This window comes from Vicugna pacos, chromosome 6 (genome assembly GCF_048564905.1).
Source record: "Vicugna pacos chromosome 6, VicPac4, whole genome shotgun sequence".
In the NCBI taxonomy this organism is placed as follows: domain Eukaryota; kingdom Metazoa; phylum Chordata; class Mammalia; order Artiodactyla; family Camelidae; genus Vicugna; species Vicugna pacos.
The window spans coordinates 66748985-66771311 of NC_132992.1; the positions used below are offsets into that span (position 1 = coordinate 66748985).

General features: G+C 45.4%; 1 long non-coding RNA gene across 6 annotated transcripts in view; it reads right to left on the reverse strand.

Annotated features, from left to right (window-relative positions):
* The window catches only part of LOC116280991 (uncharacterized), a 59187-nt gene that overhangs the window by 13739 nt on the left and 23121 nt on the right, over nt 1–22327 (reverse strand). For 2 of the 6 annotated variants that reach the window (XR_012073707.1, XR_012073712.1), the window contains exons 4-6: nt 8474–8530; nt 806–988; nt 378–632 (exon numbers count right to left, since the gene is read on the reverse strand). This is a non-coding gene — a long non-coding RNA (uncharacterized lncRNA). Of the gene's footprint in view, nt 1–377; nt 633–805; nt 989–8473; nt 8531–16815; nt 16854–22327 lie in introns of those variants that run through there. The other 4 variants (XR_012073709.1, XR_012073710.1, XR_012073711.1 and 1 more) reach the window with 4 other exon arrangements.

Here is a 22327-nt window from a genome sequence, read left to right on the forward strand (position 1 = left end):
TTACAGCTGCATGTCTCTCCCAAGGTATGATGACTCCCCTCACCTGGGGCACCATAACTGCCAGGTGCCCTGTCAATTGGCTAACTGCTCAAGGCTTCCCTAACCGCTGCTCAGAATAGGGTGATGGGGCTGGGTGAGCGCACAGAACCCTCTTGCTCTCTCCAGAGACCCACATTAGTCAGCCCTTCTGACCCCTAAGTGACGGTGTCTTGATTAGAATTAGCCCGGAGCTTTGCTCACTAAGACCTCCAGAATAACTTCACTAATCAGGGAGCCCAGGACCCAGATTTGTTCTTGAATGTGTGTGGCCGCATCCCAGCTCTGCCAGCTCTGACTGTATCCATGAGCTAGGGCTGCCCTAACAAAATCCCACAGAATTGAACATATTTACATATTTATACAGGCCTGTGGACCTTGCAAAGGAATTATTGGCTGGTAGCAATAATCTGGGTGGCTTAAACAACAGAAGTGTATTTCCTCACAGCCTGGAAGCTGGAAGTCCAAGATCAAGGTGTCAGGAAGTTTCTTCTGAGGCCTCTCTCCTGAGCTTGAAGATGCTTGACTTCTTGCTGTGGCTTTTTCTCTGTGTCCCCACCATCCCAGATCTTTCTGTGTGTCCAAATTTCCTTTTCCTATAAAGACACCAGTGAGTTTGGATTAGGGCCCACCCTAATGGCCTCATTGTAACTAAATTACCTCTTTAAAGGCCCTGTCTCCAAATACAGTTGCATTCTGAGGTATTGGGGTGGGGTAGTTAGGACCTCAACATACAAATTTTGGACACACTTCAGCCCATAATACTTGCCGTGGCCAAATCATGTTCCCATTCTGGACCTTTATTTTCCTCACTTTGAACCCATTTCCCGGCCAGTAGGCTTTCTGAGGAAGACAGGACGGTTGTATGCCTCAAGGAAGAACTGCGCAATGAATGTCAAACGGAGCGGGAAGCAGTAAGGAGCTCGCCGTGTCCTTGAGGAGCCAGCTGCACCTGCAGAAGAACAGACCCAGCTCCAGACCATCCTCTCTGGAATTCTCTCTCCTTACTTCCAAAGGCATTGTTTGTAGGTTTTGATTTAAACAGTTCCAAATGAACTCAGGCCTCTGTCAGTTAAAAATAAGAAGACAAATTTCTGTCTCTTTAAAATATCTGATACTTCTATTATTTTATTATTAATTTTTTTCAAGGCCTCAGGGGTAAAGACTTGAGTTAATCACATTATTCTTTTCATGGTGTCACCATGCTCCCTGCTGCCTCCCCCTACTCCAATAGCTACTACACTAATGTGTTTCTAGACAGACTTTGATGTTTACATCCTTATAAAATACATTATTTATCTTGTGGGGAGTTGTGTTTAATTTACAAATGGCATGCTCTAAATAGCATTTGGCTACCTGCTTTTTCCCCACTGCTCTAAGATAATTGTCATATTATAATATGTGCATGTAGTTCCCTACTCCTAAGAGCTGTGAGTATCCCATAGTACGTGCCCACCACAGGTAACTTATCCGTTCACTTGGTGATGGACAACTAGGCTGCCACAAACAAGGCTTAAGTGAATAACCTAATGGCTTGTGCAAGAATTGCTCTCAGTGAGAATCCCAGGAAGGGTTTCTGTGCCCCAGGTAGACAACCCTCAGTGTACTGAGCCATTCCAGACTGCTATCTGGGATGGCTGGACCAACCAGATCTATATATTAAGGCACTCAGTATAGGGCTATTAACAAAAGAATTCTCTGCAGGGACATGAGGGTTTAACCCAGCTTTGCCACAGGTTGGCTGTGAGTCTTACACAGGTCACATCACGTGTCTGAGTCTCAGGGTCCTCTTCTGCCAAATGAATGTCCCAGACAAAGTCCTCTCTGAGACCAAGTCTAGACTCTAGTCCGAGCACAGAGCAGTAAAATGGAGAAGGAACAACTGAGCCCTAAGTCCTGGCTTTAGAAACCTCAGCAAATTTCTGAAGAAGACAGTTTCCTCATCTTTAATTTGGGAATGCATCTGTGATAGGAGTTCTCTGACAATTAAGTGAAATGCTGCACACAGAGTACTTGGCACTTTGAGAAGATGTTCAAGCAAATCAGCTCTCTTCTTGCTCTTCTTAACCCACGCCTCTTTCCCTGTTTTGTTTTGGTTTGGTTTTAGTTGAAGATTTCACCTTTACTGTTCACTCCCCCCTTTTTTTGAGCTGTAAATACACAGAGAAGAGTGCACTAATCTTATTTTAATAACAGCTTTATTGAAATATAATTCACATGCCATAAAATTCACCCTTTTAACGTATGCAATTCAGTAGTTTCTACTATATCCACAGAATTGTGCAACCATCACCACTATTTAAGAACCTTTTCATTCCCCCCAAATACTGTACCCATTAGTCATCACTCCCCATTGCCTCCTCCCCCTAACTCCTGTCAGCTATTAATCTACTTTCCGTCTACTATTCCGGACACCTCATATAAATGAGAATCAGTCAACATGTGGCCTTTGTGACCAGCTTCTTTCACTTTACGTGTTTTCAAGTTTCATACACGTTGTAGAGTGTATCGGCACTTTACTCCCTTTTATTGTTGAATAATCCTCTTTATAGACAGACCACATTTTGTTTATCCATTCATAAGTTGATGAACATTTGGGTTGTAACCACTTTTTGGCTACCATGAATAAAGCTGCTATGAACATTTATGTACAGATTTTTATGTGGACATATGTTTCCAATTCTCTGGGGTACATACCTAGGCGTAGAATCGCTGGCCATATGGTAACTCTATGTTTAACTTTGTGAGGAACTGCCAGACTGTTTTCTGAAAAACCTCGTTATAATCCCAGCAAACATGCTCGAAGACTCCAGTTCCCCTCATCCTCACCACCCCTTGTTGTTGTCTTTTTTGTGTTAGCCTTCCTTATGGTAGGAAATGAAGTGGTATCTCACGGTAGTTTTGAAGTGCACTCATCTTAAATTAACAGCTTGATGGATTTTTGCAAATGTATACACCTATGAAATCACCACCCCGACTGAGATATAGAACATTTCCACCTCACAGTCACTATCCCCCTACCCAAAGTAATCACAGTTCTGCATCATCATAGATGCCTTTTTCTGTTCTTTAACTTCACGTCATGGAATCATGATGTATATACTCTTTTGAGTCTGGCTTCTTTCATTCAAAAAAAATGTTGTGGTATCAGTTGTTTCAATTCTTTGTTCTTTTTTATTTCTGTGTACTATTCCATTACATGACTATGCTACAACCTATTTATTTATTCTCCCTATTAGTGGGCATTTTGTTGGTTCCAGTTTGGGGTTATTATGAGTAAAATTTCAAAAAGAGTCTTGCACATCTCTTTTGGAAGACATATGAGCTCATTTCTCTTAGTATATCCCTAGGAGTGGGATTGCTGGATCCTGGGATAGTTTTAGCTTTGGTAGATGTTGAGTTTTCCAAAGTGGTTGTACCAACTTACAGTCCCATCAGCAATGCATGAGAGTTCCAAGTTGCTTTCCATCCTCACCTCACTTGAATACATCAGTCTTTTTAAGTTGTAGCCATTCTGATGGTTGTGCAATGGTATCTCCCAGTGATTTTTGTTTGCACCCCTCTGGTGACTAATCAAATTGAGCACCATGGTTCATTGCCCTTAGTCTGAAATTTAGCTGAAAGGAGCACTTGAAAGAGTCAGTTATTTTTCAAAGACAGTTTACTCTGCCTTCAAGTTGGGTAGGAATTTCAGGAAATTCCTTAGGATAGTCATCTCATCCAGGCTCCATGAGAAGGATCTGGAATTGTAGGGGATCGGGAGGATGCTGAGAAAACTGCTGAGGCAGTTGGTAAAAGGACCAGACCAACTCCAAACAATTTCTGTGGCATTCATCACCCAGGACTGGGGTAAGATGCCCAGGCCCTTTGGGTGGAGGAATTTCAGAGACTCCCAGTGCTGTGAGACAAGATATGGAGTTCCTGATCCCTCCGCACAAGGTCCCATGTAAACAAGACCTTCCTATCCAGCAGTAAACTCCCATATCCTCTGCCTGACAAATGGCACTGATGTATTTATGTCTTGTTAAGCCATGGGGCAAAGGAATAAGCCCCACATTAAAGCAAACAGGGCAGAAATCATCCCACAACCTTTATCAAATACTAAAACAATTTTGGAAGTGGAAAATTTCTTCTTAATAGGGAAATGGAAAATTACAGATATAGAATCATATAATCTTAGAGCTGGAGGGCACCTCAGAGGTCATCAGTTGAACCTTACGCCTACTTCTGGAATTCACATTACAACATCCCTGCTGTCTGTCCTCTGTTTGCCCAGTCCTGAGACAGAACCCTTTCTCAGCACCTCTGAGGAAGCTTTCCATTCATTGCTGGATGATTGTTAGATAGTCGTTGTTATATGGAACCAAAATACTCCTTCTGGAAACTTCCAACCTTCAGTCATAGTTTGAACAAATCTATTTCCTCTTCTCCGTGAGAGCCCTTTGGGTATTTTAAGGCTGTAACCCTGATCCCCTCTGAGAGTTTTTTCCCCCAGGCTAAGCATTCCCAGTTCCTCCAAATAATCCATTATCAAACACAGCCAAAAGCAGGCCTCAGATTCACTGGAGTGGAGTCTTCCTAATGTTTCTTTCCCTTGTCTTGAAAATCAGATCTTCATTCAGGGGCTGGGGCAGGGAACCCACTCTTGGTGATTTGCGCAAGGGTACAGACAGTGCTTCTGAGAAATGTAAGGTATGCACTATGCTATCGGAGGATTCTACTTAAAAAAAAAAAAAGTTTTTACCAAGTATGGGTATTTTTAGGAAGTAAGTGTGACCCTGTTGACCCTACTCTGGAACAAGCCCAAGTGGTTTTCCCAGGAGAGAGGTGGGCTCGTGCTAATCAGTCACATACTCAAGTTCACTCAGCTATTCTCCAGGTACCTATGTGGCTAGAAGGATGGCTCTTCCAGGAGACTGCTGGATCTCGAGATTCCTTAGTCATTTTTTTTTATCCACCTGGGCAAAGTGGCCCAGACCAGGGCAGGAGAGGAAGAGGCTGTGGCTACCTCAGAGCAAGAGTCGGGTGGAAGCAGTCTGTGTTCAAGCCTTACCTGATGGAGGTAAACTAACTGCTTCACCATCTCGTCCCCCACAACCCGGATGCTGGTGAGCATGTGCACAAGTGTGTTTAGACACACATACGCCCACACTCACAAGCACACACGCACGTGACCCCAAGGCCTTTCCTATCAGCACCCCACTTGTATTCAACTATCCATCAGGGCCAGGAAATAAAAGCCAGATCTTTTCGAGAAGAATCTTGGCCTCTCCTTGGAGGCGGAATGATTTTATGGTAGAGGCAATTTTGAGCAGCCAGCAAAACAAGACAAAGGTCTTATTTGGTTTATCAAGCCCAGGTTACATCCATTGCTCAGTGGGCCAAGCAGCGTTAATCAGTACCCAGACCTTTGAATAGAATCTTTACCAAATAAATCTGTGTAGATAGTCTTGCTACCTAACGATAAAAGTACTATTCTGGTGAGGAAGCAAAATCGTTAAGATTTTAAGGCAATAATCTTTCCTTGCCTATAAAATAGAAAGGAATGCTTGCCCCAGAGATATAAAGGAAGGGAAATCTATAACTTGTGATAAAACCGACTGCCAAAATAATGCTAAATGGGGCTTTCTGGAAAGAAGGCACTATGAGGAAAAACCCTAGGGGAAACTTCTCTCTCCAATTCCTTTTTACATTCCCATGCAAATACATAAAGGGGGAAATTGCATGATCTTGAAACAAAAGTATCCTATTTAAAAAATCGTATGTCAGAATTCGAGAATACAAAAGAATGCTAATTACAACACCCAGAGGAATGGTTATGAAATACCAATAATGGTTGATAAATGCTCAACCTATTTAATGAAATACATAAACAAACCTTTGACCAGAAGCATGGACATTAGCAGGTCACCCTCAGGGTGAGAGGAGCCTCTGAACACACCTCTGACAAGGGTGAAGGTAGTTAGAGAGCTGGGTGTCTCCCTTTGATAACTGCTGCTCTCGGAGAAGCCCAGCTTCAGAGAGAGCTGGAAATAATCAAGCGTTGTTTCGGAAAGGGCTCTCCTAGGTCCTCTTAGGTTATCATGCAGCCCATTCTACGGGCCTCCCATCTTCCCTCCTGCTTGTCAAAACAAGTCTGTGGGAGAGGCGTTCTCAAGAATGTACGATGCTCTGTTTAATGTGGAAAATGGTCTTCCCAAGGCCTGGGAAGAAATGAAGGAGCCGATTTCCTGTGCAACCTTCACAATACAAACCCCAAGTGAAGGGACCATTTAACGGGGTGCCTGAGAAAGATCTGGAGTTGGTGGTTCCTTCAGAGAGTTGCCTCTCTGCTTAATTGGAGGCATCTAAAAGGTTAAGTTAACACTATGGATGATGGTTCAGTCCAAGCATTCCTTCTCCTTCCCTTCTTTTACTGGGCTTGTGAGCAGTGGGGACTGCTTATCCACTGCTTAGAGAGGAAGCACGGGAGGAAAGTACCGCCCTCAATGGAGGCTGCTGAATTTTTAAAGGATTAGCATCTGATGAAACATGTTGCACCTAACTAGTCTTAGTTCTGACTCTCAGCCTTCAGACTTACTAGCTGTGTGTTCTTAATATCCCTGAATCTCCATTTCCTCCTCTACAAAATGGGGCTAGAATCTGTGTTGCAAGAATCAAATTAATTAAGTTAAAATGTCATCCCTGTCCTTGCCACATGGCATCCAGGAAACAGTAACTATTATTACAATCAACTTTTCATTGCTGATTAATTCATAGGCTCTAGAAATTTTGTGCTAAAGAATCAATATTGTGAAAATCAATAATTGTGTAGGGGAGCAATGCTAGATGTCAGACTGCAGAGAAATCATTTAGTAACAAAGTGCTTAAATCCATGTGGTTCTTGCTCCTGAGATTCTGAACAGATATATTCCTGCAAGATCCAACTGGGAAATTTCTGCTGTGATATAATGGAAGGGCCTGGGTTGTATGCCAGGCAAATATGAATTCCAGTTCCAGCAACGCTACCTTCTAGCTATGTAATCATGGCATAGTCACTCAGAAACTAGCATGAGAAGTTTATAAAGCATTTGCATGTTTTGATAACTTTATAATGCCATGTTTTCTTTTTATAGTCATTTTAATAGCGAGACCTTGCACTTTTTTAAAAAATGGAAATTTAATCACTCTTTCAATGTTTTTGTTTTATTTTTAAATGAGAGAACTACAATGCGTAATGCCTGGAAAGCAGGAAAGAGGAATAAAAATCATACCTCTACCCTCCTAACACGGCCTCCATCCCCATCGTGGATTCTCTTACAACGAAAGCACTGTCAAAACCACAGTATGACCTTTCTTACCTGCCTTCCCTCCTTCATTCTCTCAACTGTTTCACTGGCTTGTTATCAGACTAAGATACACACACAATATGGAAAAGGACAAAAGATATAGACTTCAAGGATTCTATCAAGCGGACCTATGCCATCTTATGGTCCTTATCAACCTTATATTTGCTCAACAGACATTTGGTTTTTACTAATGTGGGCATTAGCAGAAAGGGAACTGAGAAAACCTCAGAGAATCTTATCCTGCCAGTATTTAATCCCCTTGGGTCTTCACATCTGGATGGCTGGTACAAATGGATATTATCCATTCAGAAGTCTTTCGCAAAAGTCCTGAGGAGGAGTGACCAGAGAGATAGAAAGGACATAAAAAATCAGCCATGGAAAAAATTGGGTGATGTGCCTGGCACTCTCCTGCTTGAAAAGCCAAATGTGAACATGGACCCCTATAGCACTGAAGAGAAAATAAACTCAGCAAAGATAACGCCATTTTCTGAAATACCTGAAAAGGGACACTTAGTGAGGGGAGGTGGAGACAACTCAGGACACTGCTTCACACAGAAGACGATAAACTTGAAACCCTGCCCTGAGTGGTATTGCTTACTGACAGGAAATAAACATAAATTCAAAAAGATTTAGGTGTAGGGGGCTGGAAGGCAGGTTTACCAGATAAAATACAGGACACCCAGATACAGGTACCCAATAAATAATTTTTTAGCCTAAGTATGTCCCATATATTCTTTGGGATATACTTAGACTAAAAAAAATTATTTGTTGTTTATCTGAAGTTAAAATTTATCTGAGGGAGAGGGATTGAAAAATCCTTCTTATTTTTTTTTTATCTTCATTAAAAATCCTTATTTTCAGGATGATTTCAGTTATTAAATTAAGTTACTCATATGCACACACTAAACTTTATATAACATCTCATAGTGAAATTTTATGTTAACTTGTTCACTAATTATGTAATAAAATTGCTGGAATAATTATCCAATGTATATTTTATTAATGCTTAATTAAAGATATAGCTTAAGCAACAGTGGCATATCGAAGCACTAGTGAGCCAGAAAGTTATCATAAACAATACAATGACAGGAAAAATTTTTTTAATTTACCTGAGGGTCTTGTATTTTGATTTGCCAAGTCCAGCAATTCTACTTGGGGAGGGGAAGCTAGGCAGAAGGAAAAAGAGGCAGAAATTGAACAATAAGATGAAGTAAAGCGAGAGCAAAATATTAAAGATAAAAAAGGCTTGGGACTCATTTATAAAGAACAGAGTCATTGATGTGTACCACAGAGAACTTGAAAGCTTTCTGGATCGAACCTCTAAAATTTAGAATGTTTCCTATCAGCTATGGCAACTGTGTCTCCCTGTCATGTCCCCTGGATGTCAAAACCCAAGCCCTGCGGATCGCGGTGAATGTTAGAATTCAAGGGCCGTGTTCTTCAACCTCCCTGTCCCCACTCTGCCCTCTCAGAGGTCATCTCCAGAGTCTGTGCAACCTGGTCCCATCCTCAATCCACAGAAACCTACTCAATACCAGCACCACACAAACAAGGACTCAAGTACCAGTTTCCCGCAAAAATGTTCAGTTTATGTATTTGTTGAATGAATGCCTGAATCAACCTACTCCCTTCAAAGCCTGTCCCCGGCAATCCTTTATCGTCTCGGTTTTCCTTATAAAAACTCCCAAGCTTCCCTCCACCTTGAACTCATAAATGCCTGCACCTTGATCCATATGAATTAATGAATGAATTCATGGCCATATGGACAGGGGAGGGAATTTTGTTCATGGACCTGCCTGACCCTGCATGTCCTTCATGGGCAACAATCAAGTCCCACTTGTCTTTAAATGCTTCTGGCCTCCCTGTACATATGAGAGTGGCTTCTGTCACTTAGAGGGTAAATTTTTCCCCATGGTAGTTCCACGTGAAAAGTCATCTTTAATAAGTAATCCTGTACAGACAGGTGAGTAGGGAATATGACCAGCATACACCCTGACTTGGGCCAATATAAGTTTAGGCATCTGATAAGTGTTTGGTCCTGTCCAGGAAGCAGCTGGACCATGAAATCAGATATGGGGAGGAAGTTTGTCAATGGGAGGGGCCCCCTGACAACAGAGTCTATGAGGACCAGAGGACACAGGAATGCTAGCTAGGCTGAGGGGCTGTGCAAGCATGGACTTCCCAAGGGAGCCTTAGCAGAATTCAACTCCCTCCACCTCTGCTTGGGTGCCACTGTGAGTCCCGTCAAAGCTTGTTGAATCACTTTGTCCATTTTAAGGAGCGAGGCGCCCTGGGAGTGTCTTGATTCATTAGTTCTTAATGTTTTAGTTCTCCCACTGGAAATGTATCAACTTACTGAACAAGACACATCAGTTAGCACATTGATTTCAGAAAATCTCCACTGACAGCCATGCAGTCACAGGACAGATGCAGACACAGGACAGTGAGATGATACAATCCTTTTCTTCACAGGGACTTTTTAAAACTCTGATTTAGTTTTCTATTCCCCTTGATGCCGTGTTCATGATAGGTACTTAGCAAATATTGGTTGAATGACTGAATTAATAAATGAATGAGTGAAGGTTGCACATTCCAATCTTCTTAGATGCAAGAGAATGGAACGTGAGTCCAGGCTACACGCCATGGTGGGAAAAGCCCCAGAGCAGTCACAGCTTGAATACAGACTAGTCTTGTGATCAAGGCAAGCCACTTAAACTCCACAATCATCTGCTTCTGAGGCTGTAAATGAGAATAATCTCGTGTTTCAATAGTAGTTTTGAGAATCAACTGAGATTTCATTTCTGAAAGTAGCTGTTATATAAACCTAAGATCATCCGATAGGATTCAAAATCCAACTCCTACTATATAACCCAGCAATTCTACCCCTGGTATATAGCAAAAACAAAAACAAAAAACAAAAAAACACTAGTTTGAAAAGATACATGCATCTCAATGTTCAGAGCAGTATTATTTACAATTGCCAAGATATAGAAGCAACCTAAGTGCCCATCAACAGATGAATGGATAAAGATATGGTATATATATACAATGAAAGACTACTCAACCGCCTGCAGCAACATGGATGGACTTGGAGGGCATTATGCTAAGTGAAATAAGTCAGACAGAGAAAGGTAAATAGTGTATGATACCATGTATATGTGGAATCTAAAAAATACAACAGACTAGTGAATATAACAAAAAAGAAGGAGGCTCAAGATACAAAGAACAAGCTAGTGGTTACCAGTGAAGGGGAAGGAGGAGCAGTATTGAGGTGGGAGATTAAGAGGTACAAACTGCTGGGTGTAAGGTATGCTTAAGGATCTATTGTACAACCCAAGGAATATAGCCAATATTTTATAGTAACCACAAGTGAAAAGTAGCCTTTAAAATTATATAAATTTGTTTAAAATTTTAAAAATAATCATTATAAAAAATTTAACTATGCTTCAAAATAAAAGAAGAAAATCAAGCTGAAAAAAATAAAAATAAAATAGTAGATTAAAAAAAAAATTCTCCATTTTCAGCTAAAAGATCTTGCCTAAGTTAGTTAACATACACAGGCCTTGGTCTTCTCTTCTACAAATGGGGATAATAATCACACCAACTTCCTTGAATTGTCATAAAACTAAAATGAGATTATAAATACACAAGAGGGCTCCAAAGGTGAACTCACATTAGTTTCTCTTCTCTGAGTTCCCATTCTCTGTATATTTTCTAAATAGATGGCCATTTGGCATCGCCCAGACTTGTTCTCTGCCAATCCACCAATCAGTAAGTAAATTAATTAGGTGATAAGGGATTCCGTGACCTTTTTATTATTATTATCATTATTATTTTGATGATGATTACTAGAGCAGGTGGCCATCTGATTGGCCAGAGGTCACGCATGCAAAGCACCTATAGCGGTATCTCGGGATTGTTTCCTGATGCCGACCTGCCCCCCAGGTGTTTCCTCCTCTGAGGGCCCACCCTCGAGGTTTCCTCAAATTGTGTCCTTCAGATGAGACCCACCCACCGGAGCTGAGCTTTGAAGGACCTGACCCTGATGTGCCCGAGGAAGTACTTCGCTGATGACGGCCCTAGCCACTCTCTAAGGAAAACACGGTCACCTGTCCCCTGACCCTCTGGACCCCCAGATCTTCAGGCAAAAGCAAAAGAATCAGGCAAGCCTTTGGCCAGGAGCAGTCATGACCCCAGTTCTCACTGTCTCCAAGAACTGCCGGGCTATGCCAGATAGGGGTTTGGCTTTTGTTTTTGTTTTTTTGTTTTTCACAAATCATTTTAAGAGTCCTGAACAGTGTACTGCTTTATACTATTCATCTCTCTTCTTAAGCCACCAGATCACTTTATTGAGTCCGCTTGTTCCAGATGCCACACTTTTGAGGGCATCATAAATTGCTTTCTGTCAGTGCCAGGTTGCGAGTCCTCACGACCTAAGACCCCAGAGGGTTACACCAACATTCTCATGCACATCTGTACTAGTGACAACATGCTGGCACCTCTCATCCAAAGTCCTGGGTCAAGGTCCCCCGGCCCTTATCACTTGTTTTCACTGAGGCTAAACACATCTGTTTGGTATGTGTATAGATTTTTTAACTCCTTTCACAAAGCCTAGTGCTTGAGACAAAGTCAGCCCAGGTTCTGCACTTTGTCCATATTTCAGCAACCCTCTTGCTTGATATTAAAAATAGCTTTGTCTCATCCATTGAGATCAGACCCAGGAGACAGGCGCCTGCTATTCTAATCTCTGCTTCACAAATAGCTCTCTATGAGCTGGAGCATCTATCAACACTTCCAGGGGTCTCCAGTTACAGAGCAGGGCAGGCCTTGGTACCTATAAAGGTAGGCTCTGCTGAACCCTCCTGAGCCGTCGGTGAAGTGAATGTGAGGCCTACGAGGTCCCATTGCCACTGTGGACCACCAGCTGTGGCTCAAAACTGGGAAGTGGTTAAGAACATCCCGCACACTTAGGGTATCCTGTATTTCCCAATTTCCCAGGCCAGAACCTACAAAAGCTTCCCTTAAATGGGCGGCACTGGTAAACAGGCTGCCCATCCCCCCTCCGCCTCACTGCCCCCCACCCCCCACCCCAAGCCCATCTTATACTCCTTGAAAGACCATAGCCCCTGTGGTTGCCAAGGGAACCAAGCCTTTTATTCCATCCCAGTGACTGGCTGGTTGGGGCTTAGGAGCGGGGGTAACAACTGGTGCCCGGGCTTTTGGAAGCCCCCCATCAGGCCCCCCATTTTCTCAAAGTAGGGGGGAGTGGGCTGCACCCTCGTTGCCTTTTCACCCAACCCCAGCTGGGTGGCAGGGAGCCCTTGGGCTCTCAGGAGCTCCCTGCCCACTGCTCAGGGAGATCAGTGCTCCCCAGGCCCTCCTCTGGCCCTGGCCTTTTCCAGAGGACAAAGCCTCCATGCAAGGGAAAATTCCATCGCCCAGGGTTCAAGTCTCCAAGGAGTTGCTGGGGCCTCTGTTGAGCCTGGAGTGGGCTCTAAGGAGCTGCTGCAGCTGCCTGGCTTGTTCCCCACCTCGCTGTGTTTTATTTTTAACCCCTGAGCTGCCAAGGATCGCTTTTCCCCAGTCAATGCCTGGGAATGGAGAGGAAAGAAATAAGGCTTTGTTCCCCTTGGGGAATTAATTGGGAAAGACAGGCGCTGTGAGACTCCCACCCCGGCACATATCTTCCCCGCAGCCTGCACCCAGGAGGCTGGGAGTAGGGGGTGCTCCAGGGCTGTGGCTGAGGCCCGAGGGTGAGCAGAGAAGCAGCCACCACTTCAGGATGGCAAAGCAGCCAAGAGCTATTTTCTGAGGCTCATAAGACATTTAGGAAGTAGGGATGTTGGGACCTAGAAAGGTCTACTCTTCCCCATTTAAAACCCCCAAACCGACTCCTGCTTTTTTCCCTCTACTGTTCCTTCCCAGATCTGCATAAAGAATTCTGGAAGGAAAGCAAGGAAACTCATAGTAAAAAATAGGAAAATCAAGACAAAATATGTTTAACTGTATACAAATAGCTATACAACAAGGACCTACTGTATAGCACAGGGGAATGTATTCAATATCTTGCAATAACCTAAAATGGAAAAGAATCTGAAAAAGAATATATATCTGTCTGTGAATAACTGAATCACTTTGCTGTACACCTGAAATTAACACAATGGTGTAAATCAATTATACTTCCATTTTTTAAAAAAGAAAAAAATTATTTATTAATAAAAGACACAATGCAGTTAAATACTAGGTTAGTAGATGGGAAGTACCGTGCAGTCTTACTTTTAAGTTTACCACAGCATCCTTTTTACTCAAGAATTTAATTCCATGACAAATCATCTAGAAATCAATGAAAAGTTTGGCCCACTATCATTTTAAGATTGAATGATCCCCAGGTAAAGAATCATAAAAGAATTTAAGGATTATTTTGATCCCGTTTAGAAACAGCAAAATTTCTTTTTCTTTTCTTTCCCCTTGGGTAGTAATTGTATTTACTGAATGCCTGCTATGTGCCGCATGTGTCCTATTTTTTTCCAGTTTTTTTGAGAAATGCTTGACATCAGAGCAAATTTCTAAGAAACCATCAGCCCCCTCCACTTGCAGCAAGCCAACCAGCTGTGGCAGATGTCCACCCGAGTGCATCCAAGTAAGGACTGTTGGTTTCTCCATCAAGAATGATGGAGAAAGAAAATGCTTTTATCACTCAGCAGACAACAATAATGCAAATGAACACAAGCCAGGCCTACGTACAGACGGGATGCAGTGGATGCTCTGCAAAGAGTGTCTCTGTTCCTGGGCACACCTGCTTTGCTCCCTGAAAGAGTGTCCCTGATCCTGGTGTGTAGGCAGTTGGGGAAGAGGAAGACGTGGGCTGACAAAATCAAAGGTTCGTGCTCACAGTGGAAGACCGCAGATCGGTACATAAGGCATGGACGTGTGCAATAGAAAGAAGTTGTATGAAAAGTTCGGCCCTGTTAATTGTTCACGCATTCACTGTGGCTCTGGCTCTGGCTCCCTCTCTATGAAATCCTGCTGACACAGGGTCCCAAGCTGCATATGGGCCATCCTTCCTCCGGTGTGGCAAGACTACAATTTCAGGAAGTTGTCAGGCAGAATGAAGCAACTCAAAGCTCTGAAGAAGTGTCTACATGCCTTTTAGGGTTGAGGTTTAACCTCCCCCCACCCAGGAATTTCCCAGCATGCAGACAGAGGCTTTGAGAGAGCACACGGCAGATGGAAGGGTGAGTCAAACCAGGACTCAGCACCCCTGAGCCTGGCCATGGCTCCCCTCATGTCATTCCACGCTCCCTCTCTGCATCTGGTCCAGGTACCTGGAGCCCCAGCTCCTGCTCCTCCATCTGTTCTCCCCATCACAGTATCAGGTGCCAAGGCAGACTCGACACTGGGCCCGAGGTCTCTGGGAACTGGGCACTGCTGACAGCCCTGAACCAGGCCCTCTCCGAGGTGGGCTCCGAGCCACACAGCCCAGCCCCCACCAGCGCTGACTGTGCATTGGACCATCTATATTCCTTTTCTCAGCTTTTCTTAAGACAAACTGCTGGCCATTGGGAGACTGGCCAGGGTTAAGGTGGAGCTTCAATGTGGCCATTTTCACAGCCCCAGCAAAGACCACAGTTGGTGCCAACTTCTTGTTGAATAGAATGGAGGAAAGCTGACCAACCCATCAGAATAATAATAGCTAACATTTACAAAGGGATCACACACCAAGACTGTACTAAAAGTTTTCTGGGCATTAATGTATTTTCACCTCGTGATAATCCTGTAAGATAAGAACTGTTATTTTTCTATTTTGCAGATGAGGAAACCAAAGCAGGCAATCCCAAGGGTCACAGCTCCTGCCTCCCCAAGGAAGCGCAGTCCGGAAGCTTGGATTGTTTGTCCAGGGCCCTCTCCCGGCAACCACATGTCCACACAGCAGCACCACCTTATGTGCTATAAGAAGAAAGATGCAGGGGACCCCTCCAGAAGCTGAAGGAGGTAGGCATGTGGTTTAATTGGGCAAATGTGGCTTGAGATCAGGAGACCCAGATTCCCATTCTGGCTCGGCATTTATCCATGTGAGTTCTGCCAACTGTTCTGGTGCCTAAGCTCCACTCCCCTCCTTGGTCCACCACCAAGACCTCCCAGGTCCCTAGCCATCCTCAGATTCTATAAAGAACAGTGACAGGCCACACGGATTGGCACAGGGACGAAACCCAGACAAGGCCAGTCTGACAAATCACTGCTCACTCCACACATGAGCCTTAGTACGCACGTTTCAGTGTTTGGGGAACTATGTAATCTTTTGAAATGTGTCTGTTTGGGTCATGAGTAAGTACTGGGGGAGAGGGGACGGGTGCCTTTTTCCAGTTAATGAAGTGAAGCTTCATGGAGGAAGATTTTCTTAGTCACATTTCCTGTTTCACACTGACCTTTCAAAAGGAAACCCACAAGTAAACTAGTGCCAAGGCCTCTTATAAGATCTACCCACAGGTATAATAAAGATGATCTAAATAAAACCGCAGTGGGCCAAGCTTAACCTGAATCAGTGGAAATAGTAAGACACTTAGAAGGTCTGATGGACTAAGATAAAGGGGATGGTAACACTCCGTGAACTGCAAAATGCAATGGCAAATAAGAGATTTGAATGCTGCCTCAACAGGGATGCAGGCAGAGAGGCAGAGAGAAAGCGTGTTGGGATCTCCTCATTGCTCTCGAGGGCTTTGCCTCTCAAAAAACGGCAGCTCTAAAAATGAAGAGACATGCTCGGGGTGATTTCAGGAGTGATGACTGGGCTGTAGAATTAGTCGTGGGAATCGAGGGTACTTAGTCTGAGGAGGAAAGGACCAAGAGAGGTCGGAAGAACCAGAAAGTAGGCGAGGATCGGTTATTTGATGGACAATGGCTGAGGTGCGTTTCCCACCTGTGTGGGAGCTGTGTGTGTGAGCTGTGCCCACAGAGTGGGAGGCCAACTCAAGACAGGGACAGGGGATGCTCAAAGATGCGCTGAAGATGACGGGAGAGGGGAGCAGGTTGTCCAGGCCAGGGACAGCCTCGCCTTTGCCAAGAGAGTTGGGCAATCAGGTTTCAGAGCCTAAGTCCTGTGAGATGAAGGGGACCAAGAATTTAGGTTGGAAAGCTTTGTTAATTTTAGACCAGGAGGCCTGGAACTGGACTGAGGTTTAAAAAAAAATTAAGGCGAAGGAAGCAATGATAATGTGAGCAAAAAAAGGAGCAGGACATAGGGGTAGGCGATCACAGGCAATGACCCCGAGAGCACCTGAGAGTTAGGGGTTTGGTTTGGTTTTGTTATGTTTGTTTGTTTGTCAACAGTAGAAAAGGATTTTTTTGATAAGTAAAACAATCCACAGTCATAAATAAAAATTTAGGAAGTGATAAATAATGTCTCACTCCCACTTCGTCTCCCATCTGTCCAGTTCTTATGTCCATATACCACCTTTATTAATGTCTTCCATAGCTTTCCAGAATCTCTTTCTGTAATCACAAGCAAATATGATTATAGATATTTGCCTTTCCATTCTTTTTGTGTGCAAAGGTGGCATAATATCCCATATATATAGTATTGTGCCCCAGATATTTTCCACCCACAGAAGCATTCTAGAATTCTTACCCTATCAGCAGGTAGAGAGTTTCTTGATGCCTTTTTGCACAGAGAGAAAGAGGGAGAGAGAATGAGAGAGGACCCTGAAGTGGTTCCTGACCAGAACACCTCCAGGGCTCTTCCTAGCCAGCTTCCATGTTTCTCTCCCATCCAACTCCATACCTAAAACTCCCACCCAAACCCAGAGTTATTTTCAGATCCCCTTCAACCCCGTCTGTACACCCCAGGAGATTCCATACTCAGACACCATATCCAGCAAGGTCCCTGAGGAATTTACAGCAGCCCATTTCACAGATGAGAAAGTAATATTGCAGAGAGAGAGAGCACGGTCAGGCCTCAGCATTTTGGAGAAAGAAATGCTCCTTCCTTCCCAGAGAGCACCTGGCCCTTTGGGAGCCAGGAAGGGGCAGGACCCAAGCTTCTGGCTGCCCTCCTCACCCCGGGGCTCTAGGCAGCAATAGCCAGTGGTGCCCAGGGCAGCCCCACCACCCCGGTGTTCCCTCAGCCACCCCAGCCCTCCTCAGCTCCGTCAGACCTGGCTGTCCTCCTCCCGGGCCAGGGCTCCCTCCTGGAACTGAGGCCTCAGTTCCTGCCCTCCTCCAGCCCGAGTGGCCTGGAAGCTGAGCGGGGAGGATGTGGTCTGGGGGACTCAAAGGCACCTCTCTGCCAAGTCACAGATGAGGTGAGGCCTGAGAGCTGGTCAGAGGGTGTCCACATTCTCCTCAGCAGGGCCTGAGTGGGAAGTGGGGAAGGCAGGGTGGGCACCTCTGCCGGGCCACCACCTGACATTTCAAGCCCTCTCTGAAGTTGTTTTGACCCAGACTGCTCAGGACCCCCCTCCCCAACAGTGTCGTGTTCCCAGGGGGTCTCCATCTGCTGTTCTGAGACTTCCCTGAAACAACATTTTGAAAAGTAGTCTGTGTGGTAGTAATGAGCACTGGCTTAGGGTCAGGCAGTTGTGTGTGTGTGTCCTGGCTTCGCCCCTAACAAGCCGTATGGCCTGGGTCAACCCCTAAACTGACCTCCCAGAGTCTGTTTCCTTGTCTACAAAATGGGAATAATACTTATTTGGGGGATGACTACGAGAATTAAATTAAGGTGATGCCATTAAAAGCCGCAGTCTGTTGTAATCCAATGCTCCAAGAATGGCCACAGTTGTCTCTCTGCCACCTGCCCTGCAGAGCCCAGCACCTGAGCACTAGTAACAGGTGGGCCCCTGGCCGGGGGCCACCCATGCACAGGCTGGCTCTGCAGAGCCTCTTGCAGGTGGCAGCCACAGGTGAGGGAGGGCATCAGTCAAGCTAGCAGGCTCAGTGCAGGTCTCTCCCTCTAAATTTCAGGGCACAGGAAAGGCCTTCCTCCTTCCCACTCAGAGTCTCCCAAAGCATCTTCTGCTCATGACCTTAAGAAACAAATCCACAGGGCCCAGGAGGCAGTTTAGAGGGACCTCTCTTTCCATACACAGCCACTGCCAGCTGAGCTGTCTGGCTTCTAGCTTTTTCCTGCAGCCCTGGTATGTAGGCCTAGAGGAGGACTGAGTCTGGCTGCAGCATGGCCCCCCAATAAACTCTGAGAGGGAGCTAGAGGCCAGGCCGGGCCCAGGCTGTGCTCCACTGACACCTGTGAAACCCCCTCTGCCGAGCCACCCGGAGGCCACATGCTGGCAGGGTCCTCGCCCTTCCCAGGCCCTGCACCCAGGGAGATGTGGATCTCACAGGCTCAGGCACGTAGCCTCAGGAATTCACCACCATCCGGGGTCCACCCCACTCCAGTCTTTTCAGGAACTTCTTGAACCAGGTGAGACGGGGATCCATGATAACATAATCTAGGGGTGCTGCCAGGGAAACCGTTCACCAGGAGAAGGAGTCAGGAGGACCCCCAGTCCAGCGGTCTTTCCATGGGATCACTCCGACGTGCTGTGTGTCCAGTGCTATAGGTGGACTGAACCTGAACAGAATAAATTCCCAAGAAACCCAGCCATTTTTGTCCTTGGGTCCCTGCGTTGTATGTTTAGAAGCTGTATTGCCTTAACTAGTTCTGTTCAGTTTTAGGATCTGCAAGGATTGCTAACCCAAGATGATAAAAGGCGGATCCACTAGACTCCCGAGCTCCCGAAGGCAAGGATCCGGGATTACCTGACCCCAGGGTCCCAGCACCTTTTAACAACTTCCTGCCATGGCCCCTGAGACCCAGTCTGACATGACCCTGCCCATGGACCAGTCTCATCTTGAGTCACTCCCCATGTCTCCATGTTTCACCCACAGACCATCCCTCCATCACTCCAAAACCAGTTTCCCATCTTGCCCAGCTGTTCCCTCTTGCTTGGGATAATCAACCCCTCCCTTCGCCTGACTAACCCCTACTTGGCCCTGTTTTTCTACATTTGAATTCTAAACCCTAAGTGCAGGATTTATGGTCATCTTAGCCAGTTGAGGTCTTTCACGGTGCTGACTCCATCCCTCCATGTCCTGCCTCCCTATCTCAATGTGTGACATCCACAAATCCCAAAGAATCCTTCCAGCGTTTGGACTGTTGCTGCTGCTAGGGCTCCCTGTAAGTCTTCCTCATCAGAGGGGTTGGATAGGAATGGGTCCTAAAGCCGGCTGTGAGAGACTCCCCTCCTGGAAGCTGACACTAATCTACCCATCTCCAGGCTAGTGGAAGATGGATAGTTATCATTTGCTATGGAACAAGGCAGCTCAAACTTGGTGATGTAAAGCACCAACCATTTTATCACGCTCTCAGATTCTGTGAGTCAGGAATTTGGACAGAGCACAGCAGGGACAGCTTCTCTCTGCTTCACCGTGTCTAGGGCTTCTGCTGGGGAAAGTACACAACAGGGAAAGGGTGGGTCACCTGAACAATGGGGACTGGAATTATCTAGAGGTTTCTCCATTCACATGTCTGGCATCCACGTTGAGATGACTCAAAAGTGAGCTCAGGTGGGGCTGCCCCACTTAGACCCACACGTGGCTTCTCTGTGTGGCTCGTGTGGCTCACAGCCCAGCAGCTGGGCTCCAAGTGAATATTCCAGAAGGTAGAAGCCATGGAGCTGCTTATGACCAAGCCTTGGGAGTCACAGAGCACCACTTTCTCCATACTCTTCCGATCAAAGCAGTCACCAGATTCAAGGGGAGGAACATATCCCGCCTCTGGTTGGAAGGAAGAAGAATGTCACAGAATTTCAGAACCTCCACAGCAGCACTGGAGGCCGATACCAGCTGTACACGCACTTAGACTTGGGGGTCCCTCACCAAGTCAGGGTGAGTGTCCCAGCTAGAAGACTGCTCACTGGTGATAAGTAATTGAGGAGAAGCGATATTCAGAGGCCTCCAACATTCCTGCAGAGTGGAATATAGGCCAGGCTACCATGATAAAGACCCTCTAAAAGAACAGAGATTCCAGGTGGGTATGGGTCTCTTTAAAAGGCAGAAGCCCAGTTGCTCCAGCTGGAGCACGCTCGGGATCAGACCAGCAGGTTGGGAAAGGATGCCACCACACAGGTTTAGCTGAACACCTTCAATCCTCCTCCTGAGAGCGCGTGAGAGTTTACATAAGCCTGTGCTGAAATTTAAAACTATTATGTCTACGGCATATTTCTGACCTGACAATTCAGATATTCTAGCAAACAAAGGAAGGGGAACATTCACTTCTGAAGTCACTTAGAAATTAGCAACATTCCTCCACCCCATATGGTAAGATTATTTCATACATTTGGAACACGGTTAGGTTATTTTGTCATAGCCTGTATTCCATCCCGGGATCCCTCAATGTCCTAAATGATTTTTGAAATTTGCATACATTAAAAAAATACCGTCAGCAGTTATTTATCTCTCGTAGTGCCCCAGCTTGACTCCAGTGCAAGCTAACATACTTGTCCACAAACCCTCCCTACGTCAGCAGGGACTGAAATGTTGCTGCTTGGATTTGAGACTAGGAAGTTTTTGCTGTATTTTCCTTAAGAAAATGCTTAGTCTCACATAAGAATAAGTGAAATGACTTTCAGAATTTTATAAAAAATATGTTATGGTAAAGTTGACATCCCTGTCCTGTCTCTGGAATTGATTTCCTTTCTCAAGCTTTCTTTAGATACTTGGCTGAGTTTTGCTCCTGGTCCCCAGTCCATTCCTTCCTTACTTTGTCACCACCTTGATTTTTGCCTTAACCTTTTATTTTATGTCATACTAAAACTACTTAACACCAAAAAAAAAAAAAAAAAGGAGGGTGCCAAGGGTTGTTCCTGGTGAACCCATGCCAGCTTGTAATGATCACTAGGCCTTTCAAATGCACGTAGACCATCCTTACCATCTTGGCTGAGACCAGTGTGGATGTCCACAGCTTTGGAAAGGGAGTAGCAAGCAAATACACACAGATCGAGAAGGATGTAAGAGAACGCAGGGAGGAGGTCTTCAGAAGTAGTCCTAAATTCCTCCGGAGATGCAAGAGGAAAGGAATCCCAGGGCCCAAGGGTCCCATGTGGTCCCAGCCTGCCAGCAGCCTGGCTGTCAGCTCTTCATCAACATCCTGCGTCAAGGCAGGTCCCATTTCTTTCAGAAATCAAAACATTTGCACAGATGTAAGGTCCCATGAAGGCCATTTTACCTCCCAGGCTGGAGTATTTGGGACTTGGGAGCTCATGGAGGAGCAGCAGAGGGGAGAGAGCTCAGAGGTGGATCTGGGGAAAAGTGAGGAAAGTGACATTCATTGGGCAGGGGTGGGGGTGGTGTACAGAGCTTCCTGTGGAAGCCATGTGTAGGAACCCCCAGCAATTTCACCCTCCAGATCTCAGGCTGACGCACTCCTAGAAGCCCGGAGCCTGGTGATACCTGCTCTGAGATAGCCTAGTCCAAACCTCCCATCAGAGCGATGAGGAAACCTTGGCAGAGTCCATGGTCCTCACTGAATATCCAGTGCTGCCCCTGCATTTCCCAGTCCTCCTTGCAGTTTGGTAGGGACCATGTGGTTCATTCTGGCCAACAGACTATTAAGTGACCTGTCACTTCCAGGCCCAAACAGTTAAGCAATGAGGGCCTCCTCTCTCTCTCTCTTCCCCTGCTGTGGTGGACTTAGAGCCCACATGCTTTAAGAACATGGCTACAAGATGGAAGAGCTTCTATCCATCCTCATCAGAGCAAGAAATAAAGCTTGATCGAGTTAAGCGACTAACACGTGGGCTCACTTATCACTGCAGCATGGCCGGGTTTAGCCTGACTAATACAGAAATCGAGGCCTAGAGAAGGAAGTATGCATGCTGAGTAAACCTGAATGATGCCTATCAGACCCCCACCTCTATCAGGAAAGCAGGATCAGGACAGGTACCATGCAGGACATCATGCTCAGACGTGAT